Source organism: Staurois parvus, unplaced genomic scaffold, assembly GCF_062004578.1.
Source record: "Staurois parvus isolate SC_StPar_1 unplaced genomic scaffold, SC_StPar_1.0 ptg001287l, whole genome shotgun sequence".
NCBI lineage: Eukaryota > Metazoa > Chordata > Amphibia > Anura > Ranidae > Staurois > Staurois parvus.
Window position 1 is genome coordinate 1 of NW_028319083.1, and position 17903 is coordinate 17903.

A 17903-nucleotide genomic window follows, 5' to 3' on the forward strand; every position below is an offset into this window, starting at 1 on the left:
GCAACCGCCAAACCCAGACACATCATCAGATTGCCAGACAGAAGCATGATTGGTTACTCCAGAGAACACGTCTGCATTGCTCTAGAGTCCAGTGGCGGCGTGCTTTACACCACGGTATCCGACGCTTTGCATTGCACTTGGTGATGTAAGGCTTGGATGCAGCTGCTCGGCCATGGAAACTCATTCCATGAAGCTCTCTAAACACTGTTGTGCTAATCTGAAGGTCACACCAAGTTTGGAGGTCTTTAGCTATTGACTCTGCAGACAGTTGGCGACTTCTGCGCACTGTGCGCTTTAGCATGCGCTGACCCCGCCCTGTCATGTGACGTGGCCTACCACTTGGTGGCTGAGTTGCTGTTGTTCCCAGTTGCTTCCACTTTGTTATAATCCCACTAACAGTTGAGCGTGGAATATTTAGTAGCCAGGAAATGTCACGGATGGACTTATTGCACAGGTGACAACCTATCACGGGACCACGCTTGGCGTCACTGAGCTCCTGAGAGCGACCCATTCTGTCACCAATGTTTGTAGAAGCAGTCTGCATGCCTAGGGGCTTGATTGTATACACCTGTGTCCATGGAGGGGATTGGAACACCTGAATCACATTTGGAGGGCGGGGACAATACTTTTGGCAATATAGTGTGTGTGTTATAAATACATTAAATATATTTTTAAAATCCCACTAGCAATTGGGCCTAAAATCTGTGTATATTATCATTGTACAATCCCGCAGGCATCGGGCTGAAGAGGCTATGTACCGTGAACGAGTCTAACTCTATTGCCTGCTTCTAGCTTTACATGTTTCGGGTTCTGGGGTCTAGAACTCATGTTTTTCTTTTAAATGAGGACTTCAGCAGTGTGATACTTGTTTACCCCCAGTTCACATCTGTGTGGGTGGTGCTGCTCTGGATCCGCACGAAAATCTGTGCACCACCCACACGGAGAAATGTGGACCCGCGGGCCAGTGACATTTATAATGGCACGCCGCCCGCACTGGGAACCGAGGTTCCCGTGCAGGCTGTGTTTTCCAAAGAAGTGCAGGGACTTCTTCCCTGCATGGCACGGGAGTCCATTCAAACGAATGGGCTCTTGTGCCTGAGCAAAACACGGCTCGCACGGCCGCAGAGATGTCAACTGGGGGTCATAGTCCGCTGACAACGCGGAAATCTTGCAAAGTGCAGCAGTGAATGTTGGTGACACCTAGTTGACAATGCAGTGTGACAGAGCTGTGCCAATCACAGGAACAGCCAGACAGAATTACAAATACTGTGACCGGTAAAAGACTTATTATAAAGGTAAAATTATTATTAAAAACTTGTGGTCACGAGGGAGATTTTACCCACTACTTAGTAACCTGGGGACACAAAAAAGGGAGAGGACGGGGACACCTTAGGTGGCAACTGTCCCTTCTTAGACAGTTTTTGCCTAAAAAGGTGTCGTTTTTTTCCCCCCCCCCCCCCCTCTTTCAGGGGCAGACTGACCATTTGGAAACTCTGGCACCGCCCGAAGGCCCGGGGTCAGTAGGGGGCCCCATGAGATGTCCCTGGTACCTCTTTTTTGAGTTTGGGCAAGGACACGGGCCCCATGATCCCCCTATTGCCCGGGGGCCCCATAAGTTGTCAGTCCGCCCCTGCCCTCTTGGGAGATTTCCTCTCCCTTTTCTGTGCCGGTGACACCTGTTAATTTTTGGGTTTCCCGTCGTTTTTAGTCTCAGGTGATGGTGGAAATAGAGGGTGAGAAGGGGCTGACTGACAACTCATGGGGCCCCTGTGTCCATGCCCAAACTCAAAAGCCTATGAAAAAGGTACCAGGGGCATCTCATGGGGCCCCCTACCGCTAATGGTCAGTCCACCCCTGAGGGTGAGTCTCCCCAGCAAAGACTCATGCAGCACTAAAACCATGGTGGGGGTTCTAAATCTTCCTCACTCCATCCAATACTAGAAACATTTTGATCATAGATACAATGTGACACGTGGTCCACCCATGACATAGGATTCACAGAGCATGATGGGTTTTGTACATGGAGACCCCAGAAGAAGCTGTCACTGTCAGATGGTCTCTAGCTGATACTGGTCTGAAGAGGCAGAGGAACCATGGCTCCGACTCATCCAGCCGTGTGTCATGTGAGCCTGAGCTCGGTAATCGGGCACAGAAAATGAGTGTGGTGAATAGGAGCCTAAAGTGCCCCCTACTGACTGGAAATTTAAATGTGAAAAAAGTATTAAAATTAAGGGGGTTTTTTTTTGGGGGGTTAGCTTTTTTTATACTTTTCAACATTATGAAAAGTAACACTCAAAGCTAAACCCTCAACTAGACTAAAAAATGAACCCCAAAACTGACAAATTAAAAGCAGCACTTAAACTTATTTTTGCAGATAGACAAGCCCCTCCCCTATGATTAACCCTTAATCTAACACACTTGGGTGTCTATTTGTAAAATGGACGAATTTCACACACTTGTTCAGACAGCGCACATTGTGGCTGAAATTTCTGCAATAGGTCCATTTCTATGATCCCCAATCCATCTAGTGGCCAAAATGAGGTATAGTTTCTCATTAAACTGTTACTAAACTCCGGACCCTGCATTCACTATATCTGGTCTCCCCGGGACCCTGCATTCACTATATCTGGTCTCCCCGGGACCCTGCATTCACTATATCTGGTCTCCCCGGGACCCTGCATTCACTATATCTGGTCTCCCCGGACCCTGCATTCACTATATCTGGTCTCCCCGGACCCTGCATTCACTATATCTGGTCTCCCCGGGACCCTGCATTCACTATATCTGGTCTCCCCGGACCCTGCATTCACTATATCTGGTCTCCCCGGACCCTGCATTCACTATATCTGGTCTCCCCGGACCCTGCATTCACTATATCTGGTCTCCCCGGACCCTGCATTCACTATATCTGGTCTCCCCGGGACCCTGCATTCACTATATCTGGTCTCCCCGGGACCCTGCATTCACTATATCTGGTCTCCCCGGGACCCTGCATTCACTATATCTGGTCTCCCCGGGACCCTGCATTCACTATATCTGGTCTCCCCGGGACCCTGCATTCACTATATCTGGTCTCCCCGGGACCCTGCATTCACTATATCTGGTCTCCCCGGGACCCTGCATTCACTATATCTGGTCTCCCCGGGACCCTGCATTCACTATATCTGGTCTCCCCGGGACCCTGCATTCACTATATCTGGTCTCCCCGGGACCCTGCATTCACTATATCTGGTCTCCCCGGGACCCTGCATTCACTATATCTGGTCTCCCCGGGACCCTGCATTCACTATATCTGGTCTCCCCGGGACCCTGCATTCACTATATCTGGTCTCCCACAGTACACAGAACACAGAAATGCAATTATTTTAGTAAATATAAACTGCTAAATACCTTTATCTCATCAGCAGTTAGAGCAGTCTTGTGACTTCTATCAGTGTCCAGCAGAGCACTGGTTAAAGCTTGTAGGAGGTGTTTTCTTTCTGCTCTAGGAGGATGCAGAACCCCTGGCTCTGTCTGGACAGTGCTGATTGGCTCTTTTGCTGATCTCCCAAGAACAAAAAAAACCTCTGGCGGTACACCCCAAACTGAGCATGTGCAGAGTGACTCCACACCACATGTCTTATCAGGAGATAAGAGGGGGACACTGGAAGAAGGGGAGGATCAGAAGACAGGATCAAACAGTCTTACACAATGCAGAGTATTAACCCCTTAGGTTCCACAGTGAGTATAACACGCATGTGCTACGCCATATACAGACTGATTGTACTTTTGTGGGTTTAGTATCACTTTAAGGGATTTCAGAAAACTATACTGCATTTTGACCACTAGATGAAGCTGAGGATCATAGGAACTGTTATATTACAGAAAATATGGCCAAAATTCATACTGCCTTCATCGGCATGTATGACAATTATCCAACAAATGTTTTATAGACTCCTTAATCTACCTGTATGTGAAGCCAAAACTATTTTGGGTTTTGCAAGGTTTAGAAACTATGGCGGGTTTGTATTGCTATCCCTGCGGGGTAAGGACAGCACACTCTATACAGACCATTGGTGCCCATTGTCTGAAATGCAGAAAGTGACCGCAAATCCAACATTTCCCTCGATTCCCTCCACTACCAAGGGAGGGGATGGTGTAGAGAGAGGGAGAGGAGAGGGATGGTGTAGAGAGAGGGAGAGGGATAAAATTTCCCACCAGTCCCAGTCTGATCCAAGGTTGTGGAGATGACTGCCTGGCTGTTTCTAGTATGGGGAACTGTGCTGTGGAAAGGCACGGAGAATTTTCACTTCTAAGCCATTCTTTCTACTGATCAGCAGACAGGGAATACAGATAGGATTCACATCCCAGTCCCCCTCCCCCCCCCCCCCCCCCCCCCCATGCCACTATCCATATATTTCATTATTTTGATGTATAGTGAATTTTAGGACATTAAAGAACATCAGTCAAGTAACAAGAGAAAATAAATAACCCAATAAAAGCTAAATACACAAAACCAGATTTTGCTGAAATACTCACCTTCAAGCCAAAGATTTCCACCAAGTACTTTTCTCTGGCACAATTCCTCACTGTGCTGGGCAGCAGAAGTCAACCCAATTCCCTCTGAGGCCAGGTCATCCCAGAAAAGCCCCCAGCCTGTGACTGGACCGTTAGTGATCATCACTTTGCTGCTTTTCCTTTGTCACTTTGCTCTCTCCTCCTATCAGCATGCTTCTTGTCAGCATATGCACTGATTGGTTCCTTCTGCTGCTTCTTTCTCTCTGCTGTACAGGGACTGCAAGTGGCTGATACCAGGTCACAAGTGGGTACCTATATTGATTACAGAGCTTCATTACTGTGTATCTTATGTCGGCCTAGAATTCGACCTGAACCCCTTCCAGTCCGGACACTTTCACCCCCTTCCTGACCAGGCCAACTTCCAGCTTTCAGCGCTATCACTCTTTGAATGACAATTGTGCGCTCATGCAACACTGTACCCATATGAATTTTTTAGCATTTTTTTTTGAGACCAATAAAGCTTTATTTTGGTGGTATTTACTCACCACTGGGATTTTTATTTTTTTTGCTATGAAAATGTCCAAAAATTTTGAAAAGTGGTTTTTCTTATAAAATTTTGCAAATTAGTATTTCATTATAAATCTTGACCAAAATTTATTCTGTTTATCTTTTTTAGTAAAAAAAAACCCAAATTGGTTTATAACCAAAATGTATAATTTTAAACTTTTTTTTACATTTTTATTTTTTTTATTTGTGTTTTTTTTTTTTTTTTTTTTTTTTTTTTTACATACTGTCACTCTAGCAGTACGGTGTCACCATGGTGCTGTGATTGGTCACATGGTACAAGCCTGTTGTGAATAGCCCTGTACCATGTGACCTCTGTGATCATTCAGATTTCACACATAGTAAGCAATGATGTCACAAGTGACACCTTGCTTACTACTCTGCATGTGATCACTGATTGGCCAATCAGTGATCACATGATCGGGACCTCGCACAGAGGTCCCGTCTGACGATCGGTGTTCCACTGTGTCCGGAGGACACAGCGGGCACCGGATCGCGGTGCTGCGCACTCCCAGGGAGTGCGCACAAGCAGGGGGCGGGGAAGCCACCCGCCCCTGCACTGCCACCGTCTGGCCGTTTATATACAATGGCCAGACGGGAGGTGGTTTATCCATGTCATATGCTTTAAACAACCAATACATTGAGTAAGGGGTGTTATAACCCCTGTGTTTTTTTGTTTTTGTGTTTTTTTTTTTTTTTTTTTCACATGTCTCATTAGGGGGAGATTTCCCTATGCTTCCTGTGCCATAGCCAAAACAGGAAGTGAGAGGATATCCATCCAAAATGGGTAAATCCTGGGGTGTCACCAGAACTAGTGCACCCATGGGAGGATTTCCTGTCTTTTCCTGTGCCAAACTTTCACTTTCAGTGATAATGGTAAATGTGACAAATGGAGAGGGTGAATCTTCCGAATGGGGGGCCACAGATGGCAATAACCTGACTGGTTCTAGTCCCTCTCCACTACATCCCAGATTGTACAAAGTTTTGCCTTTAGTTACACTTCAAGTGCTGAAACACACCACTTCTCATTCCTGGGTGTTGTGGTGCATCGGAAGAATTGCTGCATCTGTCTGTTTCATTCCTGTGCTCTGGCAGCCCATTCAGAATGAATGGGCTGCCGTGATGCAACGCATGCATGGGCGGTCTGACCATTTGGGCACTGTTTGAGGGCCCAGGGTCAGTAGGGGGCCCCATGAGATGCCCCTGGTACCTTTTCATAGGATTTTTTGAGTGTAGGCAAGGACACAGGGGCCCCATGAGTTGTCAGTCAGCCCCTGAACGCATGTTAATACATAACACATCACACTTTTACATACCTGTGTTAGCAAAACGCACAGAAAGTGATAACTGTGAATGCGGCCTTAAAGTGATACTAAAGATAATTAGAAAAAAATAACAAACATGTTATACATGCGCACTCTTTGCATTTGTTTTGCACAGAGCAGGCCTGATCTCTCTTCTTCGGGACCCCGCTGGTGCTCCTGACCCCCCCCCCCCCCCCCGAGTGCCCCAAAAGCAGGTCCCTTGCTATGGGGGCACTCGGGCATGCTTGCTCCAGAGCATGCTCTGTGTGTCCATTGACACACAGTGCAGCTCAGCCCAACCTCCCGGGTGTGATTGACAGCAGCTGGAGCCAATGAGGAGTGAGAGCCAGGAGACCCACTCTTATCGTGCACATCTCTGGATCAAGATTGGGCTCAGTTATGAGGGGGGCAGGGGCTGCACCCAGAATGTTTTTCACATTTTATGAATAGGAGGCTTTCAGCCTTTATAACCACTTTAAAGTGTTTTTTTTTTTTTTCTTCTTTGGGAATCGGCTGACTTGCTTTGGTGTCAGACTTTCAAGGAGCAGCAAAGCACAACCACTGTGTAGCACTGTAAAGCAGGCAAGAGAACCTGTGTATATATACTAGGCAGCTGGGCCTGCACCGTCTACATATTCACAAAATAAACACCAAAGTAAGGTATGAAAAGAAATGATATACTTGATAAGAAGCAGTTATATTAACGTTGCAGAGATATATGAAATATATTTTTTAATACAATTTGCTTTGACATACGCTTTCATGTAATACACATTTCCCGATGTTTTATCCCTTCAAACACTCTGCAAGTACAGAATATCTGATGTGTCAGAAATATAATGTGCTCCTACTTCCTGTTAGACATGACAACACAACTCCATTCCTAAGCATGTGGTGTCAGCCCTGCCTACTTCATTTCTGATGGGTTGCAAAGAACACAGACCTCTCCTCTCCATAATCCCTCCTAACCTCCCTCGCCATCCTCCTCTCCATAACCCCTCCCCATTTCCTTCTGCCATCTTTGTCTCCCTCCCCCTCATCTTTCTTTACCATCCTCATCTCCATAACCCCTTCCTATGTCTTTTTGCCATCGTCATCTCCCTCCACCATCTTCATCACCATAACCCATCTCCCTCCCCCTCATCTCCATAACTTCTTTTACCTTCCCCATTCTTGTCTTCATTTTACCTCCTCCTCTCCATAACAAATCCTCTCCATAACCCACCCTCCATCTTGATCGCCGTAACTCTCCTCTTCTACCCTCCCCCATTCTTATCTTAATTTTACCTCATCCTCTTCATAACCCCTCCTCATCTCTCTCCACCATCCTCGTCTCCATAACCCCTCATCTCTCTCCACCAGGGGCGGACTGACAACTCATGGGGCCCCTGTGTCCTTGCCCAAACTCAAAAAAGCCTATGAAAAAGGTACCGGGGCATCTCATGGGGGCCCCCTACTGACCCCGGGTCCTCGGGTAGTGCCTGAGTTTCCAAATGGTCAGTCCATCCCTGCTCTCCAACATCCTCATCTCCATAACCCCTCCTCATCTCTCTCCACCATCCTCTCTCTCCACCAGGGGCGGACTGACAACTCATGGGGCCCCCGGGCAATAGGGGATCATGGGGTCCCTGTGTCCTTGCCCAAACTCAAAAAGCCTATGAAAAAGGTACCAGGGCATCTCATGGGGCCCCCTACTGACCCCGGGTCCTTGAGTAGTGCCTGAGTTTCCAAATGGTCAGTCCATCCCTGCTCTCCACCATCCTCTCCAAACCCCTCCATCTCTCTCCACCATCCTCATCTCCATAACCCCTCCTAATCTCCCTCCCCATCCTCATCTCCATAACCCCTTCTTATGTCCTTTTGCCATCCTCCTCTCCCTAACCACTCATCTCCCTCCACCATTTTCATTGCTGTAACCCATCTCCCTCCCCCTCATCTCCTTAACTCTCTTCTTTTACCTTCCCCATTCTTATCTTAATTTTACCTCCTCATCTCCCTTCCCATCCTCATCCCCATAACCCTTTCCTATGTCCTTTTCCAAACCTCTCCATAATCCCTCCCCATTTCCCTCCGCCATCTTTGTCTCCCTCCCGATTCTTATCTGGTAACCCCTCCTCATCTCCCTCCTCAGCTCAATAACCCCTCCCTATTTCCCTCCACCATCCTTCTCTCCATACATCCTTCCCCTATCCTCATCTCCCTCCTGCTCCTCATCTCCATAACCCCCTCCTCCTTATCTCCCTCCTGCTTCTAATTTCTATAATCCCTCTTCATCTCTCTCCTCCTCATCATAACCCAATTAACTCCCCCCACCCCCCATCTCCATAACCCCCTCATCTCCTTTCCATATCCTTATCTCGATAACCCTTCTGCCTGGTCCTCATCTCCATAACTCCTCATCTTCCTCCCCGTCATCTCCATAACTGTTTCTGCTCCCGCTCCTCATCTTCATAACCCATCTCCCTTCCACATCCTCATCTCCATAACCTTCTCTCTCCTGCTCCTCTTATCAAAAGCCATCTCTATAACTCCATCTTCCTCCCACCATCCTCCTCTTTATAACCCCTTCATCTCCCTCCCCCATCTTCATCTCAATAACCCCTCATCCTCCTCCCCATCTCCACAACCCCTTTTCATCTTGCTTCCTTATCTGCATGACCTCTTGATCTCCCCCACATCTCCATAACCCTTCATCATCTTTCTTCCCCCTCCTCATCTCCATAGCCCCTCTTTGTACAAAGGCAGACAGCACAAAGTTTTCAGATCCCAAGATTTTCACCAAAACCAAGAGTTTTTTATTTTTTGCACTTATAAAACGGATATAAATAAACACTTTTAATGGTATACTTGGCAGACCAAAAGGGAGCAAATAGGAGAAGAGCATTGTTAAGGATTGCATGCACTTTAAGGAGAGTATCTATGCCTATAGTTCTGCTTTAAAGTGGAGTTCCACCTAAAAGTGAAAGATCCGCTTGTTTCCCTAACCCCCCCCCCCCCCTCCACTGCCATATTTGGCACCTATTAGGGGGGAGCAGATACCTGGTTTTGTGACCTTGAGTATATGAACCAAAAACCACACTTAAGTGCAAACAGTATAAATATAATCAATGATTCAATAGTAATGAACAAATCATCTGTCATAATACATTACCAAACATTTGACCTTCTAAATATATTACATATAACTAAGATAACATCAATGTGTAAATACGTCTGCACAATTTTTCATTCTTTACCTTTTTCTTGCACTTTCAAACAGTACAACAATGGTGCAAATCACTTCAGAAGCTGTACAATACCATATGGAAGAAAAATATATTAAATATCTTTTAAAAATATTCTTCCCAAATATATTGCCATGTTTGAGATGCTACAATTTTGGGATAGATAGATATGCATTTTTATTACAAAAGTTATGAAAAGTATTTTTAAAATACATTTCACATATACTGTTTTTAAAAATATGAATCTACATTTTTGGAATGCATTTACAAATGTATGTAAAATATGTTAAAATGACATGTATATTCAGAAGACTATATTTAAAAACATACATTTTTTAAACAAATTCTTCAGATTTTTTTTAACATGTAAAAAGTCATTTTAACATATATTTTTACATATATTTATAAATGCATTCCAAAAATGTAGATTTGTATTTTTAAAAACATACAGTATATTTGAAATATATCTTTAAAAATATTTTTCATATACTGTGTAATAAATGCATTTCAACATGGTGTGTGTGCTACAATTTTGGCCATATTCAGTATATTTCATTTCAAATATATTTGGAAGAATATTTTTAAAATTTATTTCAAATATATTTTTATTCCATGTGGGATGTTCCTTTAAACTTCCAGTGGAGGTATGGAAGAAAGCCCTTAATTTACAAAAAAGGAGCAGTAGTCCCTTTCACCTAATTGGCCCCAAAAATAAAGTGTCCAGATCCAGAGAGCCATGTACTAGTATACCATACTCTGTGTAGGTAAGGATTACCGGATTAAATGTGACCCCAATAAACTAGTCTAAAAGCACTTTCTTTACATATAGCCCCTCCCACTTTTTGCCGCCTGCCTCCAGAGTCTCTAAACCAATGGGATAGATGTCGGGTATATCATCCCAACACATCAGGGCCTTTTGTTTACACCACTATCTCCACATAAATAAGGCCAGCAACTCACATCACGCATAGGACAGAAGAAAAGTAGCTCCCATAGTGTAGATCGTAAAAATAAATTTTATGTAAATGCACTTCCAAAGATCTGCAGAACATAGTTTTACTAGTGCAAAGACTTCCAACCTGCCAGCTTCCAAGATGGCCGTGACATGGCATACATGCGTGGTAGCAGGTGTCCTGCTCTTCCCTATGCGTTTCATCACAAGTGTTGTCAGGGGCTTCACTTTGTTTCTATATTGTTTTGTACCTGGTATCAGGGTATAGTGTCAGCTGCTGTTTGTATTTGTTTGGGCCATAGCATGGATTTATTCTTTTATTTTAATAGAAAAAATACCTACCTGCTCACAGTGAGTTACAGTGAAACTAGTTCTGCTTGAAGTAATTTTCAATTTTGTGCATGTACAGTATCTCCCAGAAGTGAGTACAAGACACATTTTTGTAAATATTTGATTCTATCTTTTCATGTGGCAACACTGAAGAAATGACACTTTGCTACAATGTGACGTAGTCAGTGTACAGCTTGTATAACATGTAAATTTGCTGTTCCTTCAAAATAACTCGTCACACCGCCATTAATGTCTAAACCGCCGGCAACAAAAGTGAGTCCACCCCTAAGTGACAAGGTCCAAATTGGGCCCAATTAGCCATTTTCCCTCTCCGGTGTCCTGTGACTCATTATTGTTACAAGGTCTGAGGTGTGAATGGGGAGCAGGTGTTACATTTGGTGTTATTGCTTTCATTCTCTCATACTGGTCACTCGAAGTTCAACATGGCACCTCATGGCAAAGAACTCCTCTGAGGATCTGAAAAAAAGAATTGCTGCTCTACATAAACCCTCTTGGGTATGGAGTTCACCAGAGCTTCACAGGTTGCCACTGGAGTCTTCTTCCACTCCTCCATGATGACATCATGGAGCTGGTGGATGTTAGAGACCTTGCTCTCCTCCACCTTCTGTTTTGAGGATGCCCCACAGATGCTCAATAGGGTTTAAGTCTGGAGACATGCTTGGCCAGTCCATCACCTTTACCCTCAGCTTCTTTAGCAAGGCAGTGGTCGTCTTGGAGGTGTGTTTGGGGTCGTTATCATGGTGGAATACTGCCCTGTGGCCCAGTCTCCAAAGGGAGGGGATCATGCTCTGCTTCAGTATGTCACAGTAATGTTGGCATTCATGGTTCCCTCAATGAACTGTAGCTCCCCAGTGCCGGCAGCACTCGTGCAACCCCAGACCATGACACTCCCACCACCATGATTGACTGTGATTGATAGTCAAGACACACTTGTCTTTGTACTCCTCACCTGGTTGCCGCCACACACGCTTGACACCATCTGAACCAAATAAATTGATCTTGGTGTCATTAGACCACAGGACATGGTTCCAGTAATCCATGTCCTTAGTCTGTCTTCAGAAAACTGTTTTGAGGGCTTTCTTGTGCATCATCTTTAGAAGAGGCTTCCTTCTGGGATGACAGCGATGCAGACCAATTTGATGCAGTGTGCACCATGTGTATGGTCTGAGCACTGACAGGCTGACCCCCCCCCCCCCCCCTTCACCCTCTGCAGCAATGCTGGCAGCACTCATGTCTATTTCCCAAAGACCACCTCTGGATATGACGCTGAGCACGTGCACTCAACTTCTTTGGTGGACCATGGCAAGGCCTCTTCTGAGTGGAACCTGTCCAGTTAAACCACTGTATGGTCTTGGCCACCGTGCTGCAGCTCAGTTTCAGGGTCTTGACAATCCTCTTATAGCCTGGGCCATCTTTATGTAGAGCAACAATTCTTTTTTCAGATCCTCAGAGTTCTTTGCCATGAGGTGCCATGTTGAACTTCCAGTGACCAGTATGAGAGTGAAAGCGATAACACCAAATTTACACACCTGCTCCCCATTCACACCTGAGACCTTGTAACACTAACGAGTCACATGACACCGGGGAGAGAACTGCTAATTGGGCCCAATTTGGACCTTGTCACTTAGGGGTGGACTCACTTTTGTTGCCAGCGGTTTAGACATTAATGGCGGTGTGATGAGTTATTTTGAGGGGACAGCAAATTTACATGTTATACAAGCTGTACACTGACTACGTCACATTGTAGCAAAGTGTCATTTCTTCAGTGTTGTCACATGAAAAGAGAGAATCAAATATTTACACAAATGTGAGGGGTTCTGTAATATTGAGTCATGGCATTGTGTTGCCAGGTCATGTATACTAAAACTACCACCTTTAGTTTACATCTGCCTTTAAAACAAATTCTATTATATATTTCCTTTCTTTGTCACGTTTTCAGCTCTAAAAAATACAATTTGGAAAAAATTTTTTAATCTAATGTAAAATATCGCCTCTGAATTTTTTACTCTTTGCAGCCAGCAGAGGAGCTGTATACAAGCTCAGTAAGTTATTCTCCTTAGGGCTGCTGTGCTAAAATAGACCTGGATGGCTCACAAGCAGGGGCGGACTGACCATTTGGAAACTCAGGCACTGCCTGAGGGCCCGGGGTCAGTAGGGGACCCCATGAGATGCCCCTGGTACTTTTTTTTTTTTTTTTTTTTTTTTTTCATAGGCGTTTGAGTTTGGGCAAGGACACAGGGGCCCCATGATCCCCTATTGCCCGGGGGCCCCATGAATTGTCAGTCCGCCCCGCTCACAAGATGGACTTGGCTTCTACCTCTCTGCTGACAGAGATAAGGGTGAATCTAAGGTCAAAAATCTGTCCACTGTCAAACAATTAGTCTGACTGCCAAAATACGTGCCTTTCTTCTGGAGCTGCCTCTGTGGCCTCTCAGAAAAGCACAGGTGCTGGCAAAGGCAATCAGTCAAAACCTGTTAAAGATGCATGGTGTGCAATCATGAGCTCTAGGAAAGTTTCATTTTTGGTGGCTGTCTGCCATTATTTTAATAGCAGAAGCAAGGGGGACGTAGGCCAGTTTTCACCCATAAGTCCCCTTTACCTAGGACAGGGGTCTCCAAACTTCCTAAACAAAGAGCCAATTTACTGGCCTTCAGGCTTTGAGGGGGGCAGACTGTAGCCAGTGGAAGTAAACAATGCCCCAGCATTGGTTTTTGTGGGAGGAACAGTTCCCCATTGATGTCAGTAGGAGGCATGGTGCCCCATCATTGGTGTCGGCTGGAGAAATGGTGCCTCAAGAGCTGGATAAAGGCAAGCAAAGGGCTGCATCTGTGTGCAGTAGGTGTCCTGAAAGCGAGTGTGCAAGTTTGACTTTCTTGTTGGAAATCCCAGTCTGGTTTTTCAAACTGAGCGGATTTCATACAAATATAGAAACAAATCTAAAATATCAATCTGCAAAATCATAAAATATTCAATAGTATGAATAGTACTCAAGTACAGTTGGGAAAGTAGAGTAAAGAGCTAAGTCTCTCAACTGGGAAAGTAGGAGCCCCTAGTAAAATCTGGTGTTGTGTTGAAAGCCTTTCACTGGCTTGCACTGCTTTCACATTCAGCAGCCTTGTTTCACACCAAACATGGAGGTAGATTAGCTTTACTGCCAATCCACCTAAAATTGGCGCTATTCATGAACTCCTGCTTAACTTTAGGTAATCCCATTGCAAATTAAATACAAAGAAAAATTTAAATTCTGGTCATAATGGCCGTGGCAGGCATGGAAACTCAACTGCAGAGATCTTACTGTTGGATTATCTTTGATGCATCTGATGTCAGACAGTTTACGTGTCCAAGTAATATTCCACTTTTTTTAGGGATTGACCCTTCATATCCGAATGTGGGTTCTGGAATTACATATTAAAGTCCTGGGATAATGGGCACAAAACAAACACTGGTGTTGGGGATGGGCTACAGTATAAAAGGGCCCTACCTTACTGCCCCCAGTGCAAATGGTCCCCTTTCTCTAGTGCCCCCATTACAAACAGTTCTCCACCTTAATTGCCCACCCAGAGCAAACTGTGCCTCCCCGTACTGCCCTCCAGTTCCAAACACCTTAATCTCTAGTGCCCCCAAATGCAAACAGTCCTACACCTCTACTGCCCACTCAGCGCAAACATTACTGGTCCTCTAAGAGTTGCTGGCGGGGCTGGGCCAGAACAGATGACTGCCTTGGGAATTTCAGAGAGTGGGGTGCAACAAGGGCAGAGCCTGCAATTTATGGTGCTGAGGTAGTGTGATGGGAGTGACTTCTGGGGGTGGGGGGACCCCTGTATCTTCCCAAATCCCTCTTATGTTTCAGTCACCCTGTGCCTGTTAGGGGACAGGGTGAAATGTTCTAATATTGGTGTGGGCGTTCATTGTTCTCTGCCATGCGGCTGCATCCCATTGTTCTAGCAAACTATTATGGGATGTAATGTTTGTGTATTGGTGTTGGGGTTGGTCATTCACTGCCATGTGCTGCATCCCATTGTGTCTTGGTTTGGTGGGGGGTGTTATCAGCAGCCCTTCTCCTGATGGGTCGGCCTGCTGATGTGTTTCCTGTTCCTGGTTGTATTTCCCCGCCCAGTGTATATATCTTGTGTTTGTGTAAAAATAAAGCAGTTGACTTCCTGTCTTCAGAAGCGTCTGGTGCTGTCTATTTCCTGCATGATCAGCAGTGGTGTCCAGGGATTTGTGTCCGGACAGGGAAGCTGGATTCTAACAGAAATACCCAAGTGCTGTCTGTCTGGTTCCGTTACAGGTAGTTTCACAGGTCATGGTGGTGGAGGACGGAGGTGGGGGGGGGGGGGGGGGGGCTTTTTGCCTTGAGTGCCAAAGGACTCTGTCCTAGCACTAGTTGATGGCCTCAGCCCACAAAAGCTACTGAGGGCTTGGAACTTCCTTTGTGTCCCCTGCACTTGGTCAACTGACATCACAGATGACATGACCAACCACAGTGGATGCATTTGGCAGTATGTCTGCACTGTTGTCATGGCTTCCCTGTGCTCTGCCTTGAATGAAAATGCAGGTTAAAGACAGAGAATAGTTGGACACAGGGGTGGACTGACAACTCATGGGGCCCCCGGACAATAGGGGATCATGGGCCCCCTGTGTCTTTGCCCAAACTCAAAAAAGCCTATGAAAAAGGTATCAGGGGCATTTCATGGGGCCCCCTACTGACCCCGGGCCCTCGGGCAGTGCCCGAGTTTCCAAATGGTCAGTCCACCCCTGGTTGGACATGAATGCACTGACTATACAACTGTCATGCAATGTTTCCTAGGCCATTCATTAGTCTACAAGCATTTCCATTTAAGGCAATTTAGGAGGGAGCGAGGCCAAATGAAGACAGTCCCATCGCCAAAGGACTCGATAGCAACTGAGCAAAGTATTCTTTTTTTCTTGATCATTTTATTCCTTGCGTTCAAGCTCATTGTGCTACCACGTGGAAACTAGATTGTCACCGAATTATCTATGACAGGCCTTTTCAACCTTTTTGCCCAAAAGGAACATTTTGTAATGTTTTCTGTGGAAACCCCTGTTAAAAACACTTATACCTAAAGTTCACTTTAGTGTGATCCCCAAACTCGTAGAACCTTTTTTTTTTTTTTTTTAATAGAAAAATTAAATGGCATTCCTAGCATATTTGACATCCTGTGCAGTTTTAATATCCTCCTGCTCTGCACAACATGATTTATAGTAAAAAACTTGAAATTAAATTAATAAAAGTAACAGAAAAGAAATGCATACAGTAAAAATGGTGGTGTTCCTCTAACATTAGTGGTCAATGTAGGTAGGAGATCATTTCTCTACTGCTCTCTGCTCAAACCTCTAGCAAATTTTAGGAGGAACCCTGGTTGAGGAAGGCTGGTCTATGGGTTTACTAAGGCCAGATTCACGGTGTTGCATTGTGGTAATGCATGTTATGGGCATAATGTTTAAGATCTCAAAACCACTGAATGAGAAGGATCCAATCCCTTCATAACCTATAAACCTTCCTTAGGGTAAATGAACCAAAATTCATCTAGCGAAGTTGAACTGCTGATAATCCAGATGTAATACTGAGTCTGAGGCAGGGTCAGACTGACAACTCATGGGGTCCCCGGGCAATAGGGCATCATGGGGCCCCTGTGTCCTTTCCCAAACTCGAAAAAGCCTATGAAAAAGGTACCAGGGGCATCTCATGGGGCCCTCGGGTAGTGCCTGAGTTTCCAAATGGTCAGTCTGCCCCTGGTCTGAGGTTGATTTTTGACCTGAGAGAATAATTTCATATACACAGGTAACTTCCTAGTATTCCTTCCATTGAAGTCCTCTTTGGGATGTTCCCTCAGCCTAGCATAAACAGAAACCTAATACTGTCTGAAACATCTAAACCTTCTTTTCTGGGGTTCTGTGCCTAAAACTTCCAGCTATAAATTACTTCTAAGAAAAAAATACAATTTATCATCTTTCTTTTCTGAACACAGTTATTAAAAAAAATAATTGTAAAATCCTTCCAAACTTTATTTTTGAAAAAGCTCCATCCATTATTAGTTCTCTGAGGATGATCATAGACAGGACCGTTTTTTTTTGTTTAAAGATTGAATTAAACCAAGGAGATGTAGATGACTGTAAAAAATAGCACTGCCCAAATTGCAAATGATATCTATATAAAAAATCTATATCAAAAATTGAAAATGGCATTGCCCCTCACTTTGTGTGATCTAACATTAATAACATTAAGGATTATACCCCAATTTTTATTTGTGGTAAAAATCAGATTGTTCTAAATTTGCTAGACTATTTACAACCTTTCTTTACATAAAGTGAGCTGATTTAGGGCTCATGTACACTGCAGCTGATAAACTGACATTCAGGAGCTGTTGAGCATTTTTTTTTTTTTTTTCAGCAGCCCCTGAACTTTCCCTAATGTTTTCCTATGTGTCCATGTACCAGGGGTGGACTGACCATTCGAACACTCAGGCACTGCCCGAGAGCCCGTGTTCAGTAGGGGGCCCCATGAAGTGCCCCTGGTAGCTTTTTATAGGCTTTTTTGGGTGTGGTTTGAGTGTGGGCAAGGACACAGGCCCCATGATCCCCTATTGCCCGGGGGCCCCATGAGTTGTCAGTCCGCCCCTGCCATGTACACATCTTCATTTACAGGCAGTTGAGTTTCCAGTCGTCTTTTTGAAGGCACCAAACTTGCGTTCAGTAGTAGATTTTACTGATCGCTTCTCGGCCTTTTGGCTAAGATCAAGTGTAGTATCTGTTCTTATCAGTGTCCAGTGGGGGTGCTCCCGACCATTCTAGCTTTGCGGGGATGGTTGTTGTATAGTACCCTCACTGGTATGATGGGGGTCCGGAAGGCTGGACCGGAGGGACAGAAACCAGGGGGCGCCACGATACGCTCTGGGACCTTGGGAGTAATTCCTCTGGAAAGACCCAGTACCTCCTGATTTGGACGGATCTACCTTGGTCTGGCCTGGGGCTGGGGATGCAAAAGG

General features: G+C 45.2%; 1 pseudogene; it reads left to right on the forward strand.

The window, feature by feature from the left end:
• Positions 1-17626: 17626 nt before the first annotated feature.
• LOC149437439 (U2 spliceosomal RNA) lies at positions 17627-17742 on the forward strand (annotated as a pseudogene).
• The last annotated feature ends 161 nt before the right edge of the window (positions 17743-17903 follow it).